Raw genomic sequence first — 12,112 nt, 5'->3', positions numbered from 1 at the left:
TAGCGCATATGCCTGGGAGTGGGGAATAGGAGTGCAGGGCATGAAATTGGAAGAAGCTAGATTGTGAGAGGTCAGTTTCTTCCATATTGAAGAAGTTGCTCTTTAAGAGCAATGGAAAGCCAGTGTGAAAATTTAAGTAGTAAAGTGGCACCTTCAAATACGCGCATCAGAACAATTACTCTACTAAGAGAATGAGTTGGGAGATTTCAGGACCACCATTATGAGACAGTTTTAAGAATCCAAGTAAAAGGGGCACCTGGGTGGCTCTAGCCATTAAGCATCTGCCCTTGTCTCAGGTCATGATCCTAGGGTCCTGGGAGAGAGACCTGAACTGGGCTTCCTGTTCAGCGGGAAGCCTGCTTCTCCCTCTCCATCTGCTGCTCCCCCTGCTTGTGCTCTCTCACTCTCGTTCTCTCTCAAATAAATAAAATCTTAAAAAAAAATGAAAACATACTTCTGTTCTGTGAAAAACAAGGCCAAAAGAAGGGAAAGACAAGCCACAAACTGAGAAAATATTTTTGAAAGATACATCTGGTCAAGGACTGTTATCCAATATATACAAAGAACTCTTGAAACTCAACAGTGAGAAAACAAATAACATTATTAAAAAGTGGGCCAAAGGGGCATGTGGGTGGCTCAGTCAGTTAAGTATTTGCCTTGGGCTCAAGTCAGGATCCCAGGGTCCTATGATTGAACCCCAGTTCGGGCTCCCTGCTCAGTGGGGAGTTTACTTCTCCCTCTCCCTATGCCCTTCCCCCTGCTCATGCTCTTTCCCAAATAAATAAATAAAATCTTTTAAAATAAGATAAAAGGGGCGTCTGGGTGGCTCAGTGGGTTAAGCCGCTGCCTTCGGCTCAGGTCATGATCTCAGAGTCCTGGGATCGAGCCCCGCATCGGGCTCTCTGCTCAGCGGGGGGCCTGCTTCCTCCTCTCTCTCTGCCTGCCTCTCTGCCTACTTGTGATCTCTGTCAAATAAATAAATAAAATCTTAAAAAAAAATAAAAAAATAAAAAAATAAAATAAGATAAAATATGGGCCAAAGATCTTGACACCTCACCAAAGAAGGTATAAAGATGGAAAATTAGCATATCAAAAGATGCTTCACATCTAATGTCTTCAGGGAAATGCAAATTAAAACAATGAGCTATCACTGCATACCTACTAGAATGGCCAAAATCTAGAAAACTGTCAATACCAATGCTAACAGAGATGTGGAGAAACAGGGGCTCTCATTCATTGCTAGTGGAAATGTAAAACGGTACTGTCATTTTGGAAGATGTTTGGCATTTTCTTATAAAACTTAACATATTCTGGGGCACCTGGCTGGCTCAGTTGGAGGTTATGCAACTCTTGATCTCAGGCTCGAGAGTTCATGCCCCATGTTGGTTTATAGAGATTACTTTAAAAAAAAAAAACTAAAAAACTAAACAGTGTCTTACCATATAATCCAGCAATTGCACTCCTTGTGCAATTTATCCTTTACCCAAAAGAGTTAAAAATTTATGTCTGCAGAAAAACCTGCACATAGATGTTTATAGCGGCTTTATTCATACTTGCCGAAACCTGGAAGGACCAAGTTGTCCTTCAGCAGGTAAATGGATAAATTGTGGTACCTCTAGACAATGGAGTATTAGCACTACAAAGAAATGAGCTTCCAAGCCATTAAGAGATATAGAAGAAGCTTAAATGCATATCATAAGTGAAAAAACTGATCTGAAAAGGCTGTATACTGTATGACTCCAACTGTATAATATTCGGACAAAGACAAAAGTACGAAGACAGTAAAAAGATCAGTGGTTGCCAGGGGTTCGAGGGAGGAATGAAAAGGCAGAACACAGAGAATGTTTAAGGCAGAAAACGTACTTTTTATGACACTCTATTCACAGATCCATGTCGTTATACATTTGTCCAAACAAAACGTACAACACCAAGAATGAACACTAATATAAACTATGGATTTGGAGTGATTATGATGTTTCAGTGTATGTTCATTAATTATAGCAAATGTACCTACCACTCTGATGGGGCATATTGATAATAGGGAATACTGTACATGTGTTGGGGAGGGGACATATGGGAAATCTCTGTACCTTCCCCTCAGTCTTGCTGTGAACCGAAAACTGCTATGAAAACAAAGTTTTTTAAAAAACCACTAAGGCCATGCTTTGTAATTCTTTGTATTCTTATAGTGTCTTTATGTAACTAGCATTCAATAAATATTTTTCAACTGATGAACAAGTTGAATAAACACGGTAAAATAATTTGGAGTTTTGGGGTTTTTCTATATATCCAGTGGTGAAACAGTAAAAATAAGAAACCACTACAACCATGGATTTTAGCCTAGTAGATCTACACTGTCCAACTAGAGCAGTAGGGTGTCACAGTTCATACTGCCAGATAGGTGACATTTGTACCACCATGCTGGATGACTACTGATCAGTCTGACCACAAGTCCTAGGCCAGTGAGCATGTATGTACAAGGAAACGGTAGATGTTGGCGAGAATATGGAGAAGGTGGAACCATCCTGCACTGTTGGTGGGAATGCAAACTGGTACAGGCACTCTGGAAAACAGAATGAAGGTTCCTCAAAAAGTTGAAAATAGAGCTACCCTATGACCCAGAAATTGACCCCAAAGATACAAATATAGTGATCTGAAGGAGACATGCACCCACAATAGCCAAGCTATGGAAAGAAGCTAGATGTTCATCGACAGATGAATGGATAAAGAAGATGTGGTATATGTAATTTACACACACGCACACACACACACATTTATTAAGCAGCCATCAAAAAAGGAAATCTTGCCATTTGCAATGATGTGGGTGGAACTAGAGGGTATTATGCTAAGTGAAATAACCCAATCAGAGAAAGACGATTATCATATGATCTCACTGATATGTGGAATTTGAGAAACAAGGCAGAGGATCATAGGGGAAGAGAGGAAAAAATGAAATAAGATGAAACCAGAGAGGAAGAGAAATCATAAGAGACTCTTAATCTCAGCAGACAAACTAAGGGTTGCTGGAATGGAGAGGGGTGGGAGGGGTGGGGTGGCTGCGTGATGGACATTGGGGAGGGAATGTGCTATGGTGAGTGCTGTGAAATGTGCAAGATTGATGAATCACAGACCCGTACTCCTTATTTTTTATATATATATATTATATATGTTATATATATAAATAACATATATTATTTATATATGTTATATAAAATTAATCTATAATTATATATTAATTAGTATATGATTATATATTATTAATTTTAGATAACATGTATGTTAATAAAATAAATATATAATATAATAATAAATATAAAAATAAATAATTGTTATAGAACTTTGTATCCAACAAAAAGAACATGTGTTCTTTTCAAATACATAAAGCAGTCACACCAATTTACCATGTATTAAAAAATAAAGGAAATGTTGATAAATTTCAAAAAAAAAAAGAATGTATCTTCACTCTCCATTTACCTGAAATGAGAGAAAACCTCATTATAATTTCTGGCTATAAGACTTTTATAAGGTCTTTCCAATCAAACTGAGCATACTTTTTTCATACCTACATTGACTTGCTTGGTTCAAAAATTGATTTAAATTATGTAAACAAAAGTTACACCTACATATCCACAAATCAATAAATGGTTGAAAAACAACCATTCCAGAGGCACCTGGGTGATTCAGTAGGTTAAAGCCGCTGCCTTCTGCTCAGGTCATGATTCCCAGGTCCTGGGTTCGAGCCCCGCATCCGGCTCTCTGCTCTCAGCGGGGTCTCTGCTCTCAGCGGGGAGCCTGCTTCTCTTCCTCTCCCTCTATCTGCCTCTCTGCCTATTTGTGATCTCTCTCTGTCAAATAAATAAATAAAATCTTTAAAAAATGACTTAAAACTAAAAAAAAAAAATCATTCCATATACAACTTGAGATATTATACTACTTTAAAGTTATCTATAATTATAAGGCAAGGAATAAGTACTACAAGACCTTTTTAAAAAAAATTGAATATTATAAAACTAGGAAGGGATGAAAAAAGAAACTAATTCAAAACCAGCATTGCTTTTGATCTTCCTTTAGGTCAAATCTAGTAGCCTAGATGTCTGCTAGTGTGAACGAAGTGGTTTATGGAGTTAGAACACCACAAATCTCATTGCCAAACTCATTTTAACAGAGGAAGAGGGAAAGAGAATCTTAAAATGGGCTGTGTGCCCAAAACAGAGTCTGACCTGGGGCTCAATCTCGCAACACAGAACATGACCTGAGCCAAAATCAAGAGTTAGACCCTTAACTGACTGAGCCACCCAGGCCCCCCTACCAAACTTGTTTTTGAATTTTTCAGAATTCTATGAATATAACCTCTCTTCTGCTTTCCTGATATATGCCTACTTTTTAAAAAGAGGTAGTATCTGTTTCTTCCCTATCACTTCTCTCAGCCATCCACTTGAAGGGTGGGGGAAGGGACATTTCTGACTGCATTAGTTCTTGTTGTTTCTCACATCCAATTTCCTTTTACCTGTTCAGCCCACTCAGTGACTTCTGTGGAGAAATTCATTTTACAAGTCTTCCATCATCTGGCATTCTTATTTACAACAAGAAAAATCACACAACTCCCAAACTCACATACCCCATTCCTACTGGGCTTATATCCTGGACCCACTTGGTCATCAGGTAGACAGAAGCCAATTTTTTATTTGTTGACCACCAGAGAGCCACAGATAAAATCTTGCTGAGCAGAAATTCTGGAGAGAACTCATCCTGGCCCTCTACCTCTGACTGGTTCCAGTGAGCTGGAAAGAGACTATGCCAGTTCCAAACTGTCCACGAGAGGGTGCTACCCATTTCTGCTCAGTCCGTTAGAGATGTGTGATGACTAAATTCCACAATTTACAATGGTTTCAATTTTTCTCAGCCTTCCCTCAAAATTCTTGAATGAAGCATTTTTTAAAACCAAGGGTCTAGGGGTGCCTGGGTGGCTCAGTGGGTTAAAGCCTCTGCCTTCAGCTCAGGTCATGATCCCAGGGTCCTGGGATCGAGCCCCACATCGCGCTCTCTACTCAGCAGGGAGCCTGCTTCCTCCTCTCTCTCTTCCTGCCTCTCTGCCTACTTGTGATCTCTGTCTGTCAAATAAATAAATAAAATATTAAAAAAAAATCCAAGGGTCTAAGTAGGGAAAATAAACCTGATTGGTTGCATAGACAGAAGAGAAAAGCTAAACATAGCTCCAATGCCCACTCCCCTGGCATGCTCCATAATGGGATGATAGTTACAAGGATTTTGCAGCAATCATGTCATTTAAACACTGGCGTTTGGCTCTGTTTTTATATTTTTTTATTTTTTTAAAAGATTTTATTTATTTATTTGACAGAGAGAGATCACAAGTAGGCAGAGAGGCAGGCAGAGAGAGAGGAGGGGAAGCAGGTTCCTTGCTGAGCAGAGAGCCCAATGCAGGGCTCGATCCCAGAACCCTGGGATCATGACCTGAGCTGAAGGCAGAGGCTTTAACCCACTGAGCCACCCAGGTGCCCCAGCTCTGTTTTTAAAAGGAAGAAACACATTTGTAAAGAAATATCTCCAATATGCAAAGGTAAATCTATTTACTTTTTGTCTAAATAATGTGTGAAATTTGGTGAAGAGTTATTTCAGAAATAACCACTATGATAAGGTTTTACATGGGAAATTTAAGGACATATGAATCTACTAATTAGCATAATACCCACTCAGATCTGTCTGGTTCCTGAGTGTGGCCAGGGGATAAAAATTTGAGCGCCTTTCGTCTACAAGAGGTTTTCGTCTTTTTGTTATGGAAAGCATTCTAGTTGATACAGAAGAGGTTGCTTATGCAGGAGAAAATAACCCAAGTAGCTTAAGAAATTTAGAAGAGATACAGTCTATGTTCATTAACCTTTAATAGGAGGAGAGAGCTTCCTCATCATCAGAAGAAGAAAAGAGAAGATGGGTACAGATGCAGAGAATTTTGTAACTTTGACCATGAAAAGCCAAGATCTCTGTTCTAATGGTTTTTAATTTTTTCAGTGAAGCCTAGGGTAAGATTATCTCTTGAGAGCTGAGGTTTGAGAACAGAAGTAAAAGTGTAAAACTGTTATCACACTGTTTGAAAAAGCAGATTTATTGGAGAATGACTGGGATTCCTGGGTGGGGTTGAGTGTGCCAGTATGTTGTTTGTGATCATTCAAGGAAAACCAGTCAGTCTGGTTGTGCAATTTTCTCCAGTAATGTTCAGCTGCTCCTGAGAATGCATGGAAAGGTCAATAGTTGGTTTTATTCAGGGTTAGTTTTATGCCATGGTGATTGATAAAGGAAGAGAGAAGCAAGGAAACTGGAGACATTTGCCAGGCAATAATTATAATGAAATACCTTGAAATCTTATATGAACTAGATTGGACTAAAATTCATACTCACTATGATAACAGTAATGAAAGGCCAGCAAGTCAAGAACAGGGAAAGAAGAGCGCATCAATGAAAGATCTATAGGTTATGAAAATTGAGTCTCCTAGATGACCTTCTTGGTGGCCTGAGTTTCTTTTAGGAATAGGTCAGCCACCAGGATGTCAGTGGTACTGAGTGGACTGAGGAAGTGACAGAGACAAAATTCTATTTTGTTTGGTGTTTGGGAGTAAGATGCTGGGAATTGCACATCACATGCTAGGATGCTGAGCAAGGGGTGAGTTGAGATACTAGAGGGTATTCAGAAATGCCAATTCTCTTAAAACACTCTGCAACTCTATCACTTGGCCACTGATCAGTGGTTTTGGATAATGGCCAGATACATTTAGATTTCATGGGTCATTAATACTATCCTTCAGGGACGCCTGGGTGGCTCAGTTGGTTGGACGACTGCCTTCGGCTCAGGTCATGATCCTGGAGTCCCGGGATCGAGTCCCGCATCGGACTCCCAGCTCCATGGGGAGTCTGCTTCTCTCTCTGACCTTCTTCTCATTCATGCTCTCTCTCACTGTCTCTCTCTCAAGTAAATAAATAAAATCTTAAAAAAAAAAAAATACTATCCTTCAAACCAGGAGAAAGATGGGGACCATATGTGTGTATGGGAGAAGCTAGATGATGGTGCCATCATTGTGCAATAAGATAATTGTGAATTGAATCCCTTAAATCTACATTTAGCAATAGGAGTGAAAAATGAAATTCTTTCTTAATCACTTTTGGTTGCCACATTGTGTTTCTTTGTACAGGACTGCATGTTTTTATACTTTATAATTGTCAAGAACTATGAAGGGGCAGAGGTTTTTACCTTCCTTTGTAAACTAGCCAGTTAGCCTGGCACAGTTTCACAGATGCTGGCAGAAAGCACAGACTCCTGGGTCAGAGATACGGGACTTTATCACTCACGGCACAGCAAGCAGCACCACGTTCATGTCCATTTTGGCTCTCCACCTGCACCCCCCAGCCCTCCATGGGTAACACAGGGGGGGCCCAGGTAAATGCTGTGATGAAGTAGATTCGCATCCCAGTTGAGGAACTCTGAGCTTAGGGCACCCAAATCTTTTATAACAGACACTCACATGCACCTAGGGGAGACATTACACTAGACAGAAAACAAACCTATCCCTCTGATCTTGTGGGAGACCTTATGTCTTCCCAGGCTATCTGGCATACAGAGACCTGGAGAAAATCGTCCAGAACACAAATGGTCGGTGCCCCTGCTCGCAAGCATGAAGAAACAAGGAGAATTGTCTCCTGATAAAAAGAATAGTAGTCACACTCACGTAGTGCTTACTGTGCATTAGGAACAGTTCTACGTAGTGCTTAATATACATTAGTCTTTAGTGCTTAATATACATTATGTCACTTCATCCTCACAACAGTTCTATGAGGTTATCCCCATTTCACAAGTGAGAAAATGGAATTTTATGATAGTACAGAATGGTAGAGTGTCTATAATGATTTAGATCACTGGAGACTCTGACTTCCTAAGGTCTGAAAGGGGTTTGATGCTTGTTTGTTTGCTTGCTTGTTTTTAAAGTAGGCTCCACCCCCAGCATGGAGCCCAACGCAGCAACTGAACTCACTACCCTGGGTTGGGGACCTGAGCTGAGATCAAGAGTCAGCCACTTAATCAACTGAGTCACCCAGGTGCCCCAACATGATGTTTATTTTTAATAAGCCCACAGGTGATTCTGATAGACACCAAAGCTTGAGAATCACTAATTTAAAGTGCCTGGCTGGCTGAGTGGTGCAACTCTTAATCTCAGGGATATGAGTTCAAGGCCCATATTGGGGCTAGAGATTACTTAAAAATAAAGTAAAAAAAAAAAAAAAAAAGATAAGCATCATCTTTCTAATTCCCTCAAATATTTAGCAAAGCTTTCTATTCCTTTCTAAATTTATGCCTACAAATTTTTCCCTTTTATTTTTTTCCATTTTATTTAAAACACAGGATTTTTGAGTTCTTGCTATATAAGGGAGATTCAGAATCAAAAGAAAGAAAACCAATTTCTTTCCAATGAAGATGTTTAGAGAAAGTACAGACTTTAAAGATTTATTTTTATTTATTTGTCAGAGAGAGAGCACACAGGCAGGCAGAGTGGCAGACAGAGGCAGAGGGAGAAGCAGGCTCCCCGCTGTGCAGGAGTCCAATGTGGGACTCGATCCCAAGACACTGGGATCATGACCTGAGCCGAAGGCAGCCGCTTAGCTGACTGAGCCACCCAGGCATCCCTAGAAAAAGTACAGACGTTAAAAGGACTGACTCGTTAAGTTTAAAATACAACATGTATTTAAAAGAGAAGAAAATCACAAAATTGCCAACATTCCAAGTTCTTAGTGGAAAAACATATTTTCTCACATGATGATGATAGCCACAAATGTTGCATATCCACAAAAGTTCAGTACTGAAAATGTCATGGATAGAATTATGTTAGTAAGTGACTTACAGGGAAAATTCAAGTTTCATTCATTCTGGGGACTAGAATAATGCAGGGCAAAAAAAAAAAAAAAAAGAAAAGAAAAAGCATGTAGGGTGATGACCCTGTTTTTCTTTTTTACATTTCAGAGTGTGAAGCTTTCTCTACATGACTGAGAGATGTGATATCCATACTTACCTGCAGCGGTGACAGGACAAGGTGTCATTTGCATCCATATGTGTGCCCTTTTAACAATTTTGGGGAGTGTGCGTGTCCTTTTTACAATTTTTATTAATTTAAACCATTTGTCTAAAATTCCTTTGAAACTTATTTTCTCTTTCAGAGTCCATGAACTTTCATATCTGTGATTTTTTTAAACAATAATTATATATGTTATTTAGACTGAGCAGTCTCCTAGCAGGAGACAGAGGGCCACCCACCAAAGGGAAGTATGCAGGGGAAAGGAAACCCAACGGTGGCTGGGGAGACGCCCTTCTACTTGAGCCCGAAGGGGTCAGGGTACAGAGGTGTGCCCAGAGGCTGCCTGAAGGAGCTGTGCTTTTAAACAATGCCAATCCAAAGTAATCTGACAGGAAAAATCAATACCAGATCTACCAAAATCAAGTGTAAGTTTGAGGGAAGGGGGCAGGATTTGTGAAAACAGCATGGAGAGTGGATCTGGAAGGCAAATGAAGAAAATCAAATAGAGTTGCTCCTGTCTCTCCCTGAACGTTAGTGTTTTCAATTGCTTGTTCTTAACACAGTGCACTTTGGTCCCTACATTAATAATTATAACCCTTACTTATATAGTCCTTTGAGGGTGGAAGTTGTTTTCAAGTACACTATGTCACAGTTCTGTTTTTTGGCACATAAACATGTACATCATGTTTGTGATTATATACAACATGTACATAAACAAGTCCATAAACATGTATCATTCTGTGATACAAATGAAGCAATTTAAAAGAAGCAAATTAAGGCACGTTAAAAAAAAAACTTTTAGTTGGGGTTAACTAAATAATAACCAATGAATTCTTTATTCATTCCCAAAATAAGGTTTTTTCTCCCCCCACAGTAAATTCCCAAGTCAGAGAGGCTGCTTCAGAGAGAATCCTGTCTCCTGAACTTGAGCAGAACTTCAGGGTGCTCCCAATGTAAATTTACCTTACTTCCACTCCACAAATGCCTAGTCACAAAAGTACTACACCTACATGTATTATTTTTAATGCTATAACAAGAAAAAACCACATAGTTACTGTATAATTCATGAGTTCTATATCACCAATAACTTTGACTTGAATAGCAACAACATTGTAAAAATAGTTTGCCTTCACCCCAAATTCTTTTGATTTAAAGCAAACTAATTAAGCTTTGAGTCAGAGTTTATCCTATGATGATGAGAACGTAAAACAGATTTAAAAATGTCTCTGAATCCAGGGGTACCTGGGTGGCTCAGGTGGTTAAGTGTCTGCCATTGGTTCAGGCCATAATCCCGGTGTCCTGGGATCGAGCCCCTCATGGGGCTCCCTGCTCAGCTGGGAGCCTGGGATTCTGCTTCTCTCTCCGCCCCTTCCCCCTGCTCATGCTGTCTGTCTCTCCCTTGCTTTCAAATAAATAAATAAATAAATAAATATGCCCCAGTGCACATTGTACAAGAACATTTGCAAAAAAGACAAACAATACATTAAACACATCACAACAGTTCCTATAGTAGCAGGAGGAGAAGAGTAGGGAATGGGGTCTTTTTTAAAAAAGCATACCAATTAGTGACAGAGAATTTTTGGCAGACCAGTGGTGATAATACACCATAAGTTATGAGTATGAAGACCTCAACCCTCTGGCCCTGAGGTCCAAAATCCTATACAAACAGTGAAGAAACCATGACCCCTCTCTTAACAGGGAGACAGAAAGTTTTGCCACAGTCCAGCTCCATGGTCACAAGACAACCTGTGTCTCTCTTTTTAATCTGAAATATTTGGCCCACGTGGTAACATCCAATTGCAACATTTCCTTGCCCCACTGACTCTACCAACTGAACCACAGTTGGGCACCCCTAGACATGCATCTTCTGTCCTTTTTCTTTCTGCCTAGAATATGGAGATGCTGCCCAGTGGTACAATAAACATTCTGTGACCATGGAAGAAAGCCTTTCACTCCAAATGGAAGTAGAAGAGTCTGGTTTCCTGAGCAGTGTCCTGGGATGGAACCCTGTGTTGAGTCCCGCATCGGGCTCCCTGCTTAGCGGGGAGCCTGCTTCTCCCTCTCCTCTGCCCCTCCCAGCTGCTCAGGTTCTCTCTCTCTCTCTCTCTCTCCTCTCTGTATTTCCCATGAGCTCTCTCTCTCTCTCTCTCTCTCTCTAATAAATAAATAGATAATAACCACTCCAGATCAACCAGGATCTCTTTCCCAGGTAGTCACTGTGACTCAGCTTAATGGCTGAAATGAGCTGTCATGATGATGAAGCTCAGTACTGGCTGTTGCATGATCACAGGGTCAGTCAGAATATGGATTAGAGGATCAAGGAAGAAGATTTGCTCTTTACTTTGCTCTAAGACAAAATCTTATTCAATTCAGTGCTCTGACCTTAGGTTTCAAAGAACTCTGATCTAGCAAGCTGAGGGAACACGTCACTTAATACAATCGTGCAAGTAATAAGAAAATGTATCTCTTCAAATAATTCAGATAATACAGATGTGAACAGCATAAAAAGCAAAACTCATTGTTATCTGGTGACAATTACTTCTGATGCTTTTCTATGGCAATGTGCTTTTAAAATGCACCTTTTTTTTCTTTTCTACAACTTTCACTGCATTGGTCTAGTGAGATAATGCTTGTGAAATAATTATAAAACTGGATAGTAATATTATTCTCATAATTGAAAGAATCCCTTAATACATGTAAGATACTACATTTGGAGAGAGAACAATTATGCCTCTTCCCACAGCACAATGAAATGTGGCCAGTGCAGCACCAACTAGGAGCCCTTAGTAGCTAATTTCTAAGCCTCACAATAGTCCAGGGAAGTAAATATTTTAATTATCTTCCTCAGAGCCTAAGGGATCTGAAGTTCAAGAAGTGAAATCAATTAGAGATCACAGAGTTAGTAGGAGGGTTGAGATTTGAATTCGAGTTAACATGCTCAAAGCCCTTGTTCTTTTCATTGTTCATTTTATTTTCTAATATAGGTGAGATGGGTTCCTCTTGCAGGTAAGAAGAACTTTAGGAAAGGTCACACTTAT

The sequence above is a fragment of the Mustela putorius genome, unplaced genomic scaffold, assembly GCF_011764305.1.
Source record: "Mustela putorius furo isolate JIRA1106 unplaced genomic scaffold, ASM1176430v1.1 tig00000580_pilon_pilon_pilon, whole genome shotgun sequence".
Lineage (NCBI taxonomy): Eukaryota > Metazoa > Chordata > Mammalia > Carnivora > Mustelidae > Mustela > Mustela putorius.
The sequence above is the reverse complement of the archived record's forward strand: the minus strand, read 5'-3'. Positions refer to the sequence as shown.